Genomic DNA, 20,865 nt, shown 5'->3' on the forward strand with positions numbered 1-20,865 from the left:
CTATATTGCCTGAGAAAAACCAATGAAACACCCAGAAGGGTGGGAGGGAACGAAGCGAAATTTACGGGCTCATAGGGTATGTGATGTTATTGCACTGATCACAAAATGGACTCGTAATTGCAAAGAACTTGGCAGTATGAGCTTACTTATCTCTCCGGCCTCGATGCATACACTGATTCAGTTGGGAAGGGTGTCATTAAACCATTGTATCCGCTTCTGAAGCAAGCTGTCCCACAACTGTTGTAACAGGTCCTTGATACACTGGACAATGTCACTTGGAGGGAGCTGACATCCGAATTAGTCCCACATACGTTCTGTAGGAGACAGATCTGGAGATATTTCTGGCTACGGGGGTACCTCAACATCACACAGACAGTTCATAGAGACACGTAACATGTCTGGATAGCCGGCCGGGGTGGCCAAGCGGTTCTAGGCGCTACAGTCTGGAACCGCGCGACCACTACGGTCGCAGGTTCGAATCCTGCCTCGGGCATGGATGTGTGTGATGTCCTTAGGTTAGTTAGGTTTAAGTAGTTCTAAGTTCTAGGGGACTGATGACCTCAGATGTTAAGTCCCATAGTGCTGGGAGCCATTTGAACCATGTCTGGATAAGAATTGTCCTCTTGAAAAACAGCACCACGATATTGTAGGAAGAGAGGTGGAATATGAGGTAGCAAGACGTCCTTGACGTACTGTTCAGCCCTCAGATTTCTCTCTGTCACTACCAACCGTGACCTGAAATCATAACCGACGGCTCCACACACGATGAAGCAAGGGGTGACACCTCTGTGCCTCTTTATAACATCTGAATAATGGGAAATCTTTCCAAGTCGCGACCACACTCGCGAACAATGGTAATCCTGGGTAGTACAGAACAGCGATTCAAGGTTGAACACAATGCGACGCCACTGATCGGCAGTCCATGCTTCCCAGTCATAGTTCCATTCTTATCACAGCTTTCGTGTTGTCCTGTTAGCGGTAGCCTACGAATGGGATGGTCATTCCCTAGCCTGGCTGCTGCTAGTCTCCGACCAATAGTGTGGATGACACAGAATGTTCCAGGGAGTCCAGTTCTACGATGGCAGGCGCAGATATTAAGGTGTTACGATGTTCTTGTTGCACTGTGCGACGATTCTCCTTGTAGTAGCCACATGTGGTAAACCGGAAACTTGGTGACGAATATGTCTGGCTTTATGTTCTCATTCAGTCCAACACTGGGACACTGCCGTATCCTGATGCCCTACAGACCAGGAAATTGCACGAGTCTACCAGCCTGCCAAAGGCAGACACAAAATACTGTCCTCTTCGAAGTCTGTCAGGTGGTGATAACGGTGTCTCACACAAGTAGGTGCCATCTCCATGTCGTTCACAGTGATCATTCAAATCTGACGCTGTTTACGCCCCTTATATACCCCACCAGCCTGCTTATCAACGCTAAACATGGACAACAACAATGCTCTCTTGTGGCCTTTCTACAGCAGTTGTCACAGAAAACTTCAGCTATAACCATTGACATAGCTGCCGATAATGTATACATGTAAGAAATTACATTCACATTTGATCATGTCTCCTGGGTGTTTCACTTTTTTTGTCAGGCAGTGTATAACCACTACAAAAATTAGTCAGTTTTTCTGCAGTTCAGTTTCTGGAACATGGCGCGTATGGACCTTAAGGAATAGGTTGGGCAGTATTGATCTTTGAATCGAAATGGTTGCATAATTCGTTTCCATAATAAATCTCCTGTATTCTCATTCCGCGCATTGTTTGATTCTAATAAATGATAAATTCAGAACGTAGAACAGTACGAGACGTTTCCATTTGTATCTAGAAGCATGGATGTGTGTCCATTGCTGCCAATAAAGGCACTTACAGTATTTTGATCTCCAAGATGTTTCCGACGAGTCCAGTTGATGGCATATTTTCAGCTGTCCAGCTACGATTACGAGTTCAGTTTCCTGCAAACATTTCTTCGACTGACGTATTCTTCATCAGTTGCTGCGAGAACTGATTTTATGAATGCTCACTGCCTGGACTCAGATCAGACAGTGAAGTATTGTTGGTGTCGAGGCTTTATTTATAGGCGAGTTCGTCTCATCCCGCCCACTACATGCATTTATGCGCTTTTGTTTTTCAACGTCCAAGCCGTTATTCCGTCAAACGCAGACTCCATCGTTTTTTCAGGCTCTGACGGATGAGATGGCAGCGACATTTTAATAAATTGATTCCGGGGTGCCATGCTTTGCAAAATTGGAATGTACGCCCTTGTTTCTTAGGTTTCCCGGCATCCTTATCGGGACGAATCTACAGCCCAACCGGGGAATACTGCCACCCGGTAACATTCCATTACAATTCTAGTATTTATACAGCGTGTCCCACGAAGAATGGTCAAAATTCAGGGATATGACCGGAACGACCATTCGAAGCGAATAACTCTGCTAAACATGGGCTCTAAAATGGATAACTTAAGAGCTATAGTGACTTTATTTTCGATATATGAAACAAATCTCTTTTACTGCAAGCTGTTTTCCATATTCAGAAAGGTAGTATGGACCAAAACAAGAGCCGCATGGAGTAGCCGTGTGCTCGAAGGCGCCTTGCCACGGTTCGCGTGGCTTCCCCCGTCGGAGGTTCGAGTCCTCCCTTGGGAATGGGTGTATGTGTTTTGCCGTTAGCTTAAGTTAGTTTAAGTTAGCTTAAGTGGTGTGTAAGCCTAGGGACCGATGACCTTAGTAGTTTGGTCCCACATAACATACCACAAATTTCCAAATTTTCCAAAACAAGAAAATATTGTCTAGTAAACATGCGTTCTAATATATATACCTTGAGAGCAATGACACGTCTTTCTTTTCCTTAGTGTGAATCACTTCTCTTTCACAGAACAATGGCACATAGCTCTCAGGGTATACACTTTCGAGCCAAAGTTTCGTAGACAATTATTTTCTTGGTCTATTTAGCCCCCCAAAACATGGGAAGCAAAGAGTTTACAGTAGAAAAGATTTGTCTCACAATATCTAAGATGAAGAAGTGCCTATACCTCTTAAGGTATGCGTTTAAGATCTCATGTTCAGTAGATTTTTTTGTTTCAAAGAATGTTCGTCGCTGTCTTCTCCCTCAGTATTGACTGTTCCTCCTGGGACACCCTATACAACAAAGTGCCGGGTGTGCAGTTTCCGTATGTATACCAGGTGGCTCACTAACGCCATCCTCCATTGACGTCATCTAATCCTGGATACCACAGACGCCGAAGATTTTCCTAAGCAGAACAGTAAAGGGGACTCCACACCAACAGAGGAGACTTTGCCAAACGTAAGACAGGTGCTTGAAACCAAACACTTTACAGCTATAAGTGGCCCTGTAGCTTGTCGCTGGAAAACTTGCTTGCTCTGGGAGGGGTGCCGGGTTCGATTCCTGAGCTCTGGAAAGGTGTGTGTAGAAGAATGACTGTCTCTCGCCAAACAATACGCAAAAGGTCCAAAGTATATTATTTATCAGTTTCAAGACATACCAACACATAATGCACCAGTTCGTGCTACACAATTGGCAGTACTACATCAGTGCTATCAGATCTCTTATTGTAATAGAGAACAATTAATGTAATGAATATCATAAACGATGTTCCTTTAAACATACAGGGTGGTCCCGAATTCATGGTACAAACTTTAATGGTAGGTACAGGACATTGTAACAAGGATTTATTGTATAGGAATGTATAGTCGCAGGTGACGCGGTGAGGCGTAAACAGGGGAAAGAGAAATGGAGTGATCGGTTGGTGTCACTGCCGGTAGAGGGCAGTAGATGAACATGATGTATCGCAGTAGGGACAAGCGCCATTCACAATTGTGCTGCCGTAGACGATGGGTGACTTTACGTATGCAGAAAAAGCAGACATGCATTACATGTACGGCCGTGCAAATGGTAACGCCAGAGCTGCGTTACGAATGTATCGCGCGGAGTATCCTAATCGACGAATGCCGGATCATAGAATTTTTCAACGGTTACATCGTCAACTTTGTGAAACAGGTACGTTCGACGTCAACAGACATGACGCTGGTCGATTAAGAGCTGTACGCACTCCACGACTGGAAGAACGCATCTTGAACATAGTGGCTGATAGACCCGAGTCAAGCACAAGAACTGTTGCGCGTGACGTACATGTGAGTCATCAGACTGTATGCAGAGTGTTAAATGAAAATCGCTTACACCCCTTCCATTTTCAAAAAGTACAAGCATTGAATCCGGCAGATTATCCTCTTCGCGTGAACTTCTGCCAGTGGTTGTTGCAGCAATGTGCGTTGCAGCCGGATTTCGTAGGTCATGTGCTATTTACAGATGAAGCGACATTTTCACGCGAGGGTGTCTTTAATGCGCACAATTCCCATGTGTGGGCAACAGATAATCCACATGCAACGCGTCCACATGCGTATCAACAACGTTTCGGTATTAATGTGTGGGCTGGTATTGTGAACGACTTTTTGATTGGGCCATACTTACTACCCACGCGACTCTGTGGCGAAAGCTATCTTATTTTTCTGCAAGAAGTGTTACCAGAACTGCTGCAAGATGTTCCGCTCGCCATTCGTAACCGCATGTGGTTTCAGCACGATGGAGCGCCAGCACACTTCAGCACTGCTGTACGGAATTACCTGAATGCCACGTTTGGTGCTAGATGGATTGGGCGTGGTGGACCAGTCCCTTGGCCACCCCGATCTCCTGATTTCTCTTGCCTCGATTACTTTTTATGGGGACATCTTAAGAGCCTTGTTTATGAGACTCCAGTTGACTCAGATGAGGATCTCGTTGCTCGCATATCTGTAGCTGCTGCAGGTGTGCGTGAAATACCAGGCATCTTTGAACGTGTACGCCAATCGCTGCACCGACGCTGTCAAGCATGTATCGCTCATGGTGGACGCAATTTTGAACACTTACTGTAAACATGACACTTGTCAACAACGATTTCAATAAAATCTTTCGTTTTCCTTTCGGCCGTTATTTCCCCTGTTTACGCCTCACCGCGTCACCTGGGACTATACATTCCTATACAATATATCCTTGTTACAATGTCCTGCACCTACCATTAAAGTTTGTACCATGAATTCGGGACCACCCTGTATAGGTTGACAGATCTTTATAACTGCATTATTCATAATATAATCGTTCGAATGCGTGTCCGCCTTATTGGGTGCACTGATGTAAGCGCCTCTCAGTATTAGCATGGGCACCCCTTAACATTTCTGCAGATACTGAAGCGCAAGCATGACGTATTCGCTCTTTTAACACATATGTATTTTCCGGTGCCATTTCGTAAACCCTGGCTTTGATACAACCCCATAAGAAAGAATCCGGGAGCTTTATATCAGACGATCTCGCTGGCCATCGAATGCAACCACCTCGACCTATCCACCGTTCGGGGTACGTATTGTTGAGATATTCTCTGACCCTTCTACAATAATGGGTGGTGCACCATCGTGCTGAAACCAGTACGTCACAGCTAACTGAAGTGGTATACCTTCTAGGAGATGCCGAAGATTTAGCTTATTCTGTATGAATTGCAAATACAGCCGACCAGTTACTCGGGGAGCCAAATAAACTGGTATAATGATGTGGTCTCCTAAAATGCTGCACCATACTTAAACAACCTAGAGCGTTTGCACGCGATGCGTCTTATGCAGGAGCCCAGTAATGTAGACTGAGTCAGTAGACACTGGCGTCAATGGCGAAATAGCATTCATCTCCCCATAAAATCAGGTGCATGAAATCCGGATTTGTGGCTACTTTATTTACGAGACGCCTGTAGAACGATACACGATTTCGGAAATCATTCCCATATAGCTGTTGGTGTAGGTGCAACTGAAGGGGATGCAATTTTCGTTCCTCCAGAATCTTTTACATCGAAACCCTCGATATCCCCAGACCGCTGCAGCTCTTCTTTGTCCTAACTACGATGAGAAATTATTACTGGCCGAGATTTAATGAATTTCATAATATTAATAATAATGGCCATAATAGTATTATTATTGTTATTATTATTTTATTATTATTATAGGTACAAATAACACTGCAGCCTAAATGCAATAGCACGATAACACTTTCGTTTATACTAAACTGTACGTACACATTATTTTCGTTTAAGCCATGCTGACCATACGTGGGATATGCTCCAAAATACTCAATAACTTTCTGGCCAACATTGGGTGCGTCACAGATTGGTCTTTCCATGACACGTTGTACCTGGAAAGCTCCCTCTCTCCATCTCTGTACGTCTAAAAACATGGGCAGAAAGCAGACGTCGCGTTAAGGAACGTTATGAATACAGCCTTCGGGCCTCAGCTGCATTGCTGTGCGTCTCCCCATAGATCAGTATCACATTCTTCCGTTGGAGTACTTTGAAGTTTTCTGTTTGACTGTAAGACCTGACTCGAACAAAAAACAGTCGGCCACGAGACCTCATCAGAGCAGAACCAGGAAGAAAACGCACGCAGATGGCGGCGCAGCTCGGTGAAGTGTCTTTTGTACGTGCACTTCCCCTTTGAACAGCAGTGACGAGGCAACCCTTCTTGAGCTAACGTATCCTGGAAACATAAAACTACAGAGTCCTTGCGTGGGTAACCTAGTATATATAGGGTGGTCAGAAACAGTATGAAAAGCTTCTAAGCGTGTTGCAGAGTAGGTTGTGCTGACCCTGATTGGATAACTTCAATGCTAATTAACTCGGAAACTGTGATAAGCAATTAATTTTTATCTTAACAGTTACTATTCAGCACAGCCTACCCTGCAACACACTTACAAACTTTTCAGACTGTTTATGACCACCCTCTACATTGCTCTTAAGAGCTCGTCTCGATGTTCTGCAGCATTGATAATGAAGACACACGTTTTGTTTAATTACACTCTTCAGAATACTGTTTTCATGCATCACGAGACACCATATTTTTTATGAGACGTGGGACCAATGCAGCTGATTAACGGGGCGGTTCGTACTCTGAATGTCGTAGATCGAATGTTAAAATCACAGCTAGGCTCCAATGGCTCTGACATACTGAAAGAACGCCATCATTTTTACAGTAGCAATACCTGTACTTCTTCTTCCTGGCCTCATCCCGTATCTTCACGGCTTCTGTGTGTTAACTATTGGATTTTCCCATCATAGTGGTAGAGAGTGACCAGGTGCCCGTGCTGTTACCACCCCTTCCTACAGGGACGGAATACGTGTACACAATCTGCCTGCATCTAGTGAAAGTGTGACAACGTTTTCCAAATGTTTGCAAATCGTGAAACTGAGGTGTGGTTTAGTTACTAACCCAGCATTCACGAGTGTGAGAAAATTTCCCAAATGTTTGTGAATCGTTTAACTCAGCCGGGATGTGGGTACCAATCCAGCATTTAACTAGTTGGATGCTGCAAACCTTCTAAAACCTACACCCTATCAGACTGACACACCGGCCTCCATCGTTAATCCGGTAAATAGGCGTGAAAATAATGCTTGCTGCGTGCTTGGCAGTCGATAAGACACACGTGTCTGCTGGATAGTGGCGAACGACGAGCACCTAAGGGAGCTCAGTCTTCGTTGGCACGGTACGGATTTGGAGAATCCAGGCTTCCTGAGTTAGACACAGGTGAGTACCTCCAGTCCTCTGCAGCCTTAGCTGGTCATGTTAAGGTGACCATCCTGTGCATGGGGCGCGACGGTGGAATGTTGTGTGTCAAAGGGAACGGGTATCTTGGCTTAACTGCACAGATTGCGATGGTGGTACGAACCATGATACTTAAGGGGAAAAACCGAGGCCTGAAGGTGTACCATATATAGTTATGGTGGATGGGTGATGAGGCGTGACTGTCGCTAGCGGGCAGCCTCTGTGGAACCTACATCACCTCCACGTCTCAATAGGTATAAGATTTTATCAGGCAGGTGTGTCCTGGTTGGAATGACCCTTATTCCCATAGATGATGGTAGGACGTCCAGGAAGCTTACATCAAATTCAAACACACCTGCGTGGTCTATATTAAAACCCAAACTTGATAGTGACCTCGTGCGTTTAGCCTTCCTGAGATGTCTGTGTTTACCACAGTAAGTACTCCCACAAACAGACCACATCTCACTGTCAATAATGTTTTCACTGTTATTAAACGCTTGGAAGGTACAGCTATCGACTTCCTACAAACAAAAGCAGTTGCGGGATGGCTGGGTATCTGAAATCCATCATGCGGCAGCGTAACGGCACACTTCTCGTCGAGACAATGAATCTTACACAAGTAAACGAGCTACTAAATTCATTTGGCTTTGAGGATATCTCATAAACAGAGAGCTGTAAGTTAATAAACAGTAGAGGTATTGTAAGCTTCCGGAATGTGAAAAGTAATGATGCTTATGTTCCAGGAATAGGAAAGCAAAGATGTTGCCGAAGGAAAGATTATCATAAAGATACTAAATGGCTATCTCGAAGAGACAGTAATAATTGTAGCCGGCCGTTGTGGCCGAGTGGTTCGAGGCACTTCAGTCCGGAACCGCGCTGCTGCTACGGTCGCAGGTTCGAATCCTACCTCGGGCAAGGATGTGTGTGATGTCCTTAGGTTAGTTAGGCTTACGTAGTTCTAAGTCTAAGGGACTGATGACGTCAGATGTTAAGTCCTATAGTGCTTGGAGCCATTTGAACCATTTGAACAATTGTATTCAGTTTACAAAAGGAATCTGAGTACATTGCAGCAGGCTTTATCCGCCTTCGGGTTAAGCACTCTATATCTTCCTCTACGTGTTGCTTCAAGTTTGAACATTCCGATCACACCACAGTGATATGCAAGGCACAGTACGGAAGATGGGGTTGAGGTACCCAAATATCAGTCACTTAATGCAGTAATCTACTCATTTGTGTTAATTACTCCCAGAACCATCGAACTTGGAACAGGAAATATCCGGTATTCGCAGAAGCAAAGAGAATCAGGGATGTAAACTTAGGCAACGCATCTCATTTTCTGAATCTTATAAGGCATTTAAGACGACACAGCAACCTACTATCAAACAGTGAAATATGATCGAAGCAGAAACACTTGAACCTATAAATGTGGCTGCAAACTTGCGCCACTCTTTAAGCCAGACAATGATAGTAGCAGAAACCATTTTTGATACGGGACGTAGGCAGAAAAGCAGCATCAAAAAGCATGTTTCTGGAAAAACAGTCTCACAAAAACCAAAGCGGAGTCGAAAAATAACAGGCGAAAAGAACGAGATACAAGGCCTCGTATCGGTGTCGTGGCTTTGCGACCATGGGCTTTGCTATACATAACGTCAGCTTGGTCTTTTCGACCACAAATATTTTAGCCGTGGTTTTTCCGACAGTCAAAGGAAACCGCTAGGTACGGCAATCTCTTCCGATTGTATTGTAATAAGAAAGTTCCTTTACATTTTATCAATGTTTGGGACTGGCTACACACATAGTTCACAGACATGTGTCAATGGTTTTTTATTTATTTTACATTTTACCTTTTCTGTTTTTTGTATTTCTATTTTTACCTATTTTCTTTCTACAACATTACTGTAGTAAATGATTAAACAGCTTGTCTTATTTTATAAATTTTAATTTATCATTCAGCTTTCTTGTAAGGAAGCTGGAAGTTTTAAACTTCTTCTTACGAGTAGCTCTTTCCAACTTCAGCTGAGCGTCAGGACAATTTCCCAACTCGCAGAATGAAGCCATTTCCAGCCCGCTCTTAAAAGCTATTAAAGACTGTGTTTACCCGAACAGTTACCGTAGTTTTTTTTTTGTGACGGCCTTCGTAGCGTCAACACTTCGCTGTAGAAACGGCCTACGAAGTCACCGCCACACTTTTAATAGCGGGCCGACCGGTCCGCTGGAACAGTGAACAGAAAGATGAAAACCCAAACACTCGGATTAAATGAAAGTCGGTACTTATCTTTATTAACGACGATACAGAACACAGTGGTGAACATGGTCTACAGAAATCTGTCTAGTTCGAGTCGGTGCGGCTAGGTCAGCGTCGGCTGACGACAAACAACAACTCTGCTGCGATGAACACACAACTGACTAGCAGGTACACAATTCGGTGGCGAGTATACAACTGAGCGGCGAATCCAGAACTGTCCTAGCGCTCGCGACTCCAGCGCTTAAGAAGCCAGAAGCCAGCGGTGGCGCGCGCAGACTTGCGGCGATTTCCTGTATCGCTGGCGCTGCTTATGCGGACGGCGTCCGGACTTTGATGCTGCCAACCTTTTTGGCAGCGGGCTCGGTTGGCATTACTGGCTAGGATATAACACTCCTCCCCCCCAAATCGCCGCACCGTCGTTGAATAATGACGTGGCGAGCGTCGACGGCGGGGGAGGGGTCTGGCCGCAGACGTAGCAGAAGAGACCGGGGCGGAGACTGTTGTCGGTGGCAGTCCCCGGTCCGCACCCCAGCATTGGCTGCGCGGGGCCTCGGGAAACACCGACTGAAAACCGAGGTCAGGGTGCACGCCTGTGACCACGGGCGCAGCTTCTGGTACTGGACGCGACGGGGCGTCGGGACCCACGAAGAGAGGCAGCGTCTCCTGACGCTGCGTCGACGGCTGCTGAGTGGGCGCCGGACAAGGCGCTGCGGTGTCAGACTCCTTGGGGGCGCCCAAGGAAAGCGGCTGCAGTACAGGCTGCACAGCCACCGCTTGGGAAGGCGGCCCGGCTGAGGGGTCGACGTCCATCAGCTCCGAAGGCGGTGGCGACTGAAGAGGGACCGCAGGCGCCGGAGCGACCACCCGGGGCGCTCCCGCATGAAGCTGCGCGGGAGGCATCAACGGGACGGGCTGTCGGCGTGGTAGCGGCGACGGCTGCTGCTGCTGCCCTGGGGGCGGCAGCGAAGTCGGAAGGCGCGGCTGGAACCCGCCGCGGACCAAATCTGTGGACAAAGAACGAGCGGCAGAATCCGGGCGGCCAGCGCGGCGCAACTGGTTCTGATGCCTCCTGTGCACCCCAGTAGCACCTTGAACAGTATAAAAACCGCGACCCTGGACACTTATCACGGTACCACGTTCCCAACGACGGCGACCGTGATAAACTCTGAAAAAAACGGCGTCGTTGCGCTGAAAACGCGTGCGATGCTCCGAAGCGGCGGGTCGATCCGGGGGGTGCAACAACCGTAGTAGGGTGCGATGACGACGGCCGTGGAGAAGCTCCGCAGGCGAAGGGCCGTCGCGTGGCGTGGTCCGGTACGACGACAGGAACGTGATGAGGGCCTGCTGACGAGAGTGCGTAGCACGAAGGCGGTCCATATGATCCTTGAATGTGCGTACAAAACGTTCCGCTGCACCATTCGATTGAGGGTGGAACGGCGGAGTAAGAACATGGCGAATGCCATTGGCAGAACAAAAACCTTCAAATTCAGCAGAGGTAAATTGTGGACCATTGTCAGACACTAAAACTTCTGGAAGACCCTCAATACAAAAAATTGAAGTCAACGCCTGTATAGTTTGTGCAGACGTTGTAGACTGCATGGGCACAACAAACGGAAAATTACTAAATGCATCTATCACGATGAGCCAACGAGAATGCCAATATGGACCAGCGAAATCAATATGGACTCACTGCCAGGGACCGGCAGGGCGTGCCCACTCAAAATAGCGTTGAGGCGGAGCAGCTTGGTGTTCGGCACACGTCGAACAATCTGTAGACATCTGCGTAATCTGCTTATCAATGCCGATCCATGTACAAGGACGGCGGGCAAGCTGCTTGGTGCGGACCACTCCCCAATGACCCTGATGCAACAAGTCGAGAACCTTGGATTGGAGCACTTGGGGAACCACTACACGAAGCTGGTCATTTTCGGTGCGTAACAGCAAAACTCCCTGAGAAACAGACAACAGATGACGTTGCGGATAATAGCGACGAACCACAGGATCCGATATGTCCTTTGCCTTGGACAGCCAACCACGTTGAACAAAACGTAATAGTAAACTCAGATGAGGATCCGTAGCTGTCTCACGTGCCACCTGACGATAATCAATCGGAAAATCCCGGAGGAATTGATGCTCATCGGCGTCAATCTGATGGCAAGAGTCGTCAGAGGAATCGAAGACCTCATCCGCAGCAATCGGCAATCGAGAAAGCGCGTCATCGTTTGCATGCTGAGCTGTAGAGCGATACAGTATCTCATACTGGTATTGTGATAACAAAAGAGCCCAACGTTGTAGTCTCTGAGCTGTCCGCTGAGGAACTGGTTTAGACGGATGAAACAGCGACGTCAGGGGCTTGTGATCTGTGACTAAATAGAATGGTCTACCATAGAGGTAGTGATGGAATTTTGTGACACCGAACACAATAGCCAACGCTTCCTTGTCCAATTGGCTATAATTACACTGAGCTTTGTTTAACAATTTAGATGCGAACGCAATAGGACGTTCGGTGTTACCGACTCGGTGAGACAACACAGCACCGAGACCGAAAGAAGAAGCATCACAAGCTAACACCAGAGGCTTGTTAGGGTCGTAATGGACCAGACAACGATCATTCAATAAAGCCTCTTTTAGCTGCTGAAAGGCTGATTGGCAATCAGCTGACCACACAAACGGAACATTCTTACGGCGGAGACGATGCAACGGTGCAGCAATCTGTGATGCATTAGGTATAAACCTAATATAATATGTCAATTTGCCAAGAACTGCTTGCAATTCATGCAGATTGCGAGGGGCGGGCAAATCACGAATAGCTGCTAAATGTGACTGGGAGGGATGATTGCCTTGAGCATTAATAACATGTCCCAGATACTCCAACTCCGTAAGGAAAAATGAACATTTATCGATGTTGCAACGTAGGCCTGCCTGAGACAACACTGTAAACAAACACTCCAAATTACGGAAATGTTCAGCAGGCGTCCGACCGGACACAACAATATCGTCTAAATAGTTGCAACACGATGGCACATTAGCCAAAAGTTGGGACAAAAAACGCTGAAAAACAGCTGGAGCTGACGCACAACCAAAAGGCCAACGCAGAAAACGGAACAACCCCAACGACGTGTTTATGACAAAATACTGTTGTGATTGCTCGTCGAGGGGCAATTGCAAATATGCTTCACGGAGATCAATTTTGGAAAAGAAACGAGCTTCCCCTAACTTATCCATCAGCTCGTCCGGTCTAGGCAAAGGAAAAGAATCAATGACAGTCTGAGGATTAACTGTCGACTTAAAATCAGCACACAAACGTAACTTGCCAGACGGTTTCTTGATAATAACTAAGGGAGAAGCCCACTGGCTCGCTGAAACGGGTTGAATAACACCGTTGTTTTGCCAACGACGAAGTTCATCTTCTACAGGTGCCCGGAGGGCGTGAGGCACTGGACGAGAACGAAAAAATCGAGGCTGAGCATTATCTTTTAACGTAATATGAGCGGCAAAGTTCGCAGCACAACCGAGTTCGTCTTTAAATATGTCACTGTATCGGTTACACAAATCGGTTATGCTGTCTTGAGGAACGACAACAGAATTAAGTTGCAACACATTGTCTTGGATAGACAGGCCAAACAAGTCAAAACAGTCCAATCCGAAAATGTTTACACTGTCTGTAGCGCGGAGCACTGTGAAGGAAACTGTTTTTGTGTTGCTCCGGAATGTGGCTGGCACGCTACATACACCTAACACAGGAATGTGTTCGCCACTATAAGTAGCCAAAGAATGTTTTGCCGCTGAAAGTTTAGGGCGGCCGACAGCCGCATACGTAGCACTATTTATGAGAGTCACAGACGCACTAGTGTCTAATTGAAAATTGAAGGTCTTATCCTGGATGCGTAGCTTCACAAATAGTTTATTACACTGCCTCTGGATCGGTGCAGCGGAGGCGGAAGACACAAAATCAGCGCGTTTAGCGCGTGTTCGCTGCTTACGACAACTCGTGGGTTGGGCGGGTGGAACAACAACTCCCGCTTCACTTGCAGTCTGTACATTACTTTTCACAGCGTTTGAATTACGCTCGGGTCGCATAGCAGAGGGCTGGGTGGGTGGCTTATTGCGAACAAGTTCATTACCCACACGAACCGTGGAAGAGTCTTTAAACGCGACCTTCTGGGCGGGCTGGCTTTGAAGAACATGAATATCCATGGGCTGGGCAGCACTAGAATTGTTCTTGCGTTTACGCAAACAAACAGTCTGGATGTGTCCTTTCCTTTGACAAAAGTGACAAACCGCGTTTCTTAACGGGCAACGTTCACGAGGATGAGCAAGAACACACTTAGGGCAAGACTTAAGTATCATTTTGCACACGCGGCTGACGAATGTGTTTAACATGACGCGGCCGGCTAGTGTTTACAGTCTGAATCTGCCGGTGGGGCCGCGGGCGTGACATAACTTGCGTAGCACAGGCAATTTGAGAAATACATGGCTGATCTAACTCACACTCAGCATAGTCAAAAGTATCTTGGGCTTCAATAATGTACATCACAGTCTCTAATGACGGGTCAGGCAACTTTAAGATAGCAGCACGAATACGAGAATCTGCAATGTTTTGAGTAATAGCGTCTCTTAACATGACATCACTGTAGGAAGCTCCACAGACACAATTAAATCGGCACTGACGGGTGAGGCCCCGTAAATCTGTTAACCACTGTTTATTAGATTGATGTGGCAGTTTCTTTAATCTGAAGAACTTGAATCTGGCCGCTGCCACATGAACTCGCGACTCGAAATACTCAGCAAGCTTGGTAACAACAACGTCATAGTCTAAAGCTTCTGGCTTGGATTCCGGGAACAAGTCTATAGACTTCCACGCCTGCAGTGGAAATTAAATAAAGCTGCCGCTCATTACCTGTGATTTTGTAGACTGACATGTGCGCCTGTAACTGCGCGAAATATTCTTGCCATTCTTCTCGTGATGCCTCAAAAGCACGAAAAGGCGGTGCTGCCTGTGCTTGTTCCGTGTGTGGTGGTGGATTAGCCGCTTGTTTGGCGATTGCTTCCACCAGACTTTGTATTTGCTGACTCTGTAACAAGATCAACTGTTGTAATTCGGCAGACATAGTGAACACAAATTAAACCAGGCCCCAAAATTCTATCTCAAGAAACAAGTTGAACCAGCCCTGCACACGAGTTCGGAAGTACTCGTCGCCAGTTTTGTGACGGCCTTCGTAGCGTCAACACTTCGCTGTAGAAACGGCCTACGAAGTCACCGCCACACTTTTAATAGCGGGCCGACCGGTCCGCTGGAACAGTGAACAGAAAGATGAAAACCCAAACACTCGGATTAAATGAAAGTCGGTACTTATCTTTATTAACGACGATACAGAACACAATGGTGAACATGGTCTACAGAAATCTGTCTAGTTCGAGTCGGTGCGGCTAGGTCAGCGTCGGCTGACGACAAACAACAACTCTGCTGCGATGAACACACAACTGACTAGCAGGTACACAATTCGGTGGCGAGTATACAACTGAGCGGCGAATCCAGAACTGTCCTAGCGCTCGCGACTCCAGCGCTTAAGAAGCCAGAAGCCAGCAGTGGCGCGCGCAGACTTGCGGCGATTTCCTGTATCGCTGGCGCTGCTTATGCGGACGGCGTCCGGACTTTGATGCTGCCAACCTTTTTGGCAGCGGGCTCGGTTGGCATTACTGGCTAGGATATAACAGTTTTACCCTCACCAGCTGTGTAAGAAAGACTTTGGAGTGGACGATCAGCTACCGTCTTGTCTGGATTTCAGAATCCCGACGGTTCCTTACTCGCTTTCTGAGTAGATTTAAGAGGTATCACTTCACTTTGAGAACCTGGCTCTCTTGGAAGGGTCTATACAACCGATTTTCTCAGGCATCACCTAGTAAGTATATGGCTTTAAACCGAGACTGTATATGATTCTACCTGCAAGCGTAATTTCGCCCGAAAGCTCCATGAAGGGGCTTTAAAAGTCATCTTTCTGTCTTTAAGCGGTCTTCCTCTCCTCACGTTACTTTAGTGTTGTTTTGACTATGACTCTCTTTGCCACAGCTAATCTGTACTACTCTTTAAAGACAAGTCGCAGTTCGACGTTGTTACTAAAAATCTCGAAAAGTTCTTGATTAGTTTACTTCAGATTTTTACGCAATACTCTAATAAACGTTCCTGCGGACACAGGCTCTACATTTTCTTGATATGTATGGTATATAAATATACGCACACTGTACGAACGGGAAAGGTGTTTAGCGAAAATCTATGGAAGTTCTCAACCGATTTAGTTGAAATTTTTTACGATAATCTACTAAATGCTCGCACATATATAGGCTACATAAATATTAAATGTATATTGTATATAAATATAGGTGAATCACCTAAAATTTGCACGGTAAATATTGCGGAAATGGAAAATGGTATTGACGTGCGGTTTTCACAGAATGGATTGGCAGTCAGGGGCTCATATTGTTAGCCAATCAACAGACAGTAATAATACCGAGAAAGTGTGTTTTTTGATACATACACTTTCTTAAATGGAACAATGCCTATTGACATTACCAGAATGAAAGCAGTGTAAATTACAATGCCAGTGGTGTTTGTTGAAGGATTCTAGTGCGAGCCATTTTCGAGATGTCTCATTTTGAAAAGTTTTCACACCGACGTTTGTTTGTGCCATTCAGCATGCGCAGTTGCTAGGTACGATGTTGTTATGTTTTCTTACAGTGTGCTTGTGTGTTTCTTGAGTGGACTGCCAGTCATTTAGTGTGTGACAGTCCAAGCACTAGGTCATGAGTGGACTATGGGATTTACCAATGCAGTAAAAGCCAACATGCTTATGGTATGTGGAGAGTATAGGAAGAATGCAGTTCGTTCTTGTACGGTTTATGCTGCTAGATATCCCAGTGGACGTCAAACATCTCGACCATTATTTATCAACTTCTCAACCAGTAACGTGAAACTGATACTGTAAGATGTGGAGGTGCAGTCGCACGAGGATGTGACATGTGTCAGGTAAGTGTCCTATACATTCTCCATCGACACAGGTTCCATACCTATCACATTTCTCTCCATCAAGAGCTGCATGGAAACGATTATGAGAAACTTGTTAAATTCTGGACATGGGCATTACGATAGCATACTCCAGAAGTATCATGTATCTTGTTTACTGATGAAGCCACATTTACCAATCATGGCCAGGTAAACTGCCAAAATATGCATTGCTGGGATGTTGACAATCCCCGATGGCTTCGTCAGGTGGGACGTCAATGTCCATGGAGTGTAAACGTGTGGTGTGGGATAATGAATGAACCACCAGGTCATAGGCCCGTTTTTCGTAGATTGAACAGCGAAATGACTGGGTGTTGTGTGATGTCCTTAGGTTAGTTAGGTTTAAGTAGTTCTAAGTTCTAGGGGACTTATGACCATAGACGTTAAGTCCCATAGTGCTCAGAGCCATTTGCACCATTTTTTTGAACAGCGAACGCACACATGTATCACACATTTCTAACAGACTATCCTCCACAGATGCTAGAAGACGTTCCTCTAAAGACTAGGAGGAACCTGTGTTACTAACATAATGGCTGTCCAGCCCATGGTGCACGAAATACTGCAGCATGTCTTCATGAATTGATTCCAAATAGCTGGATTATACCCAGAGGACTTGTACCATGGGCAGGCCGTTCCCCATATTTCACGCCAGTAGACTTTTTTCTATGAGGAAAGCGGGAAGTTACTGTCTACAAGGACATTCCAGCTACACCCGATCATATGCAACGATGTATTACTGCAGCCTGCTCGGACGTATCCGCTGAAATGTTAGCACGTGAGCAGCAGGCGTTCCATACCATATTGGAAGCGTATATTGCACCTTCCGATGGTCATTCTGAACACAACCTGTAATGGTAATCTGCCTCGTTCTGGTCAGAATCCACATCACTTGTGTATGCATTTGCTTTATTCTTTAGTGTGTGATACCACATATATTGTGCAAGTGTCAGTGTGTGAACTTTTCAAAACACGATGTTTCGTAAGTGACTCGCACTATAATCCTGCAGCACCAATGGCATTCTAATTCACCCTACTTTTAGTCTGTTAACGTCAATAGGCAATGTCCCATTTAAGGAAGTGTGTGTTTGTACAAAAGTACGCTTTCTAAGTATTATTACAATCTGTTGATGGCTAACAATAAGAGAACTGGATTACGAATCCATTTTAGGAAAACCACACATCAGTAGCACTTCCGATTTGCCCGCAATATTTGTGATGGAAGTTTTGGCGATTCTAGGTGAATACATGTAATATACACTAGCGTCCAAACTTAAAGCAACATACGGAAATTTTCCAAGGTTGCATTTATTTGGCACAAGACAGTGCACAGTTGGAAGTAAAGTAGAACTAATGTAAACAATACTGAACGTAATCAGCTGCAACATGCATAACGGTAGACGAAAATGTTCTTCTCTTTTTTCCAACTATACGGATTTGCACACTCATTCTGACAACTGGTTAATGTGCTAAGGTAAGGGGTGTGACCACCTATGGCACCAATAAAGGCCTGACAACGACGGGCCATGGTGTGAATGATGTCATCAACCTCATGTTCTACATCTAAATCTAGATTTATACTCCGCAAGCCACCCAACGGTGTGTGGCGGAGGGCACTTTACGTGCCACTGTCATTACCTCCCTTTCCTGTTCCAGTCGCGTATGGTTCGCGAGAAGAACGACTGCCGGAAAGCCTCCGTGCGCGCTCGAATCTCTCTAATTTTACATTCGTGATCTCCTCGGGAGGTACAAGTAGGGGGAAGCAATATATTCGATGCCTCATCCAGAAACGCACCCTCTTGAGACCTGGACAGCAAGCTACACCGCAATGTAGAGCGCCTCTCTTGCAGAGTCTGCCACTTGAGTTTGCTAAACATCTACGTAACGCTATCACGCTTACCAAATAACCCTGTGACGAAACGTGCCGCTCTTCTTTGGATCTTCTCTATCTCCTCTGTCAGCCCGACCTGGTACGGATCCTATACTGATGAGCAATACTCAAGTATAGGTCGAACAAGTGTTTTGTAAGCCACCTCCTTTGTTGATGGACTACATTTTCTGAGGACTCTCCCAATGAATCTCAAGCTGGCACCCGCCTTACCAACAGTTAATTTTATATGACCATTCCACTTCAAATCGTTCCGTACGCATACTCCCAGATATTTTACAGAAGTAACTGCTACTAGTCTTTGTTCCGCTATCATATAATCATACAATAAAGGATCCTTCTTTCTGTGTATTCGCAATACATTACATTTGTCTATGTTAAAGGTCATTTGCCACTCACTGCACGAGATCCTCCTGCATTTCGCTGCAATTTTCTAATGCTGCAACTTCTCTGTATACTACAGCATCATCCGCGAAAAGCCGCATGGAACTTTCGACACTATCTATTTGGTCATTTATATATATTGTGGAAATCAATGGTCCCATGACACTCCCCTGTGGCACGCCATAGGTTTACTTTAACGTCTGTAGACGTCTCTCCATTGAGAACAACATGCTGTGTTCTGTTTGCTAAAAACTCTTCAATCCAGCCACACAGCTTGTCTGATATTCCGTAGGCTCTTACTTTGTTTATTAGGCGACAGTGCAGAACTGTATCGAACGCCTTCCGGAAGCCAAGGTAAATGTCATCTACCTGGGATCCTGTATCTAATATTTTCTGGGTCTCATGAACAAATAAAGCGAGTTGGGTCTCACACGATCGCTGTCTCCGGAATCCATGTTGATTCCTGCAGAGTAGATTCTGGGTTTCCAGAAATGACATGATACGGGAGCAAAAAAACGTTCTGAAATTCTACAACAGATCGATGTCAGCGATATAGGCCTATAGTTTTGCGCATCTGCTCGACGACCCTTCTTGAAAACTGGAACTACCTGTGCTCTTTTCTAATCATTTGGAACCTTCCGTTCCTCTAGAGACTTGCGGTACACGGCTGTTATAAGGGGGGCAAGTTCTTTCGCGTACTCTTTGTAGAATCGAATTGGTATCCCGTCAGGTCCAGTGGACTTTTCTCTGTTGAGTGATTTCAATTGCTTTCCTATTCCTTGGATACTTATTTCGATGTCAGCCAATTGAGGCAATAACGCCAAATCTTCCTGCAGATCTGCTCACAAGTCTGGGAGAGTGGTTGGTGGATGCTGAGGTAACGCATCCCGCCTCCCAAGTGCATCCCAGACATGCTCTATGGGATTCAAATCAGGAGAGCGAGCAGGCCACGCCGTGAGTGCAATATCTTCTGTTTCCAACCACCCGTGCTCTGTGGGGTCGAACGTTATCGTCCATCAGTACGAAGTCTTGGGACCGATGGCCTCGCTGTTTGGTCCCCTCCCCAAAACCAACCAACCAACCAATACGAAGTCTTGGCTTACAGCACCTCGCAACAATTGCGCATGAGATCTCTATGTCTCCTCACGATACCTGACAGCAGTTAAGCTTGCTGACTCTCCCATACAATTTCATGAGGAGGTGTTTGAGTGGTCAACATAATCCCTGCCCCCACTATTAGGGATCCTCTTCGATATCGGTCTTTTTCCACAATGTTTGGGCCCGAAATCGTGTTCCACGTACCCTTCAGATGCGACTCCGTCGAGAATCACTCTCCAGACCAAATTGGAACTCATCTATGAAAAGGACATTGGCCAAGCGTTCGATCGTCCAGGTGGCATGTTGATTGCTAAACTCTAGACATTCCCTTCTGTGAAGACACGGCAGCGGTAAACAGACAACAAGTCTCCAACAATAAAGGACACTCTTCGTAAGCCTTTTCTACACTGTTTTCCTCGATACAACACGAGGGGATGCTGCGAGATCAGGTGCCAATTACAGCGCAGTACTAAGGCGGTATCGTCGTGAACTTGCAGCCAAATGACAGTCCACTCTTTCTGATGTCACACGTGGTGGGCCCTGTCCTGGTCTCCAGGGTACA

This window comes from Schistocerca nitens, chromosome 3 (genome assembly GCF_023898315.1).
Source record: "Schistocerca nitens isolate TAMUIC-IGC-003100 chromosome 3, iqSchNite1.1, whole genome shotgun sequence".
Taxonomy (NCBI): domain Eukaryota; kingdom Metazoa; phylum Arthropoda; class Insecta; order Orthoptera; family Acrididae; genus Schistocerca; species Schistocerca nitens.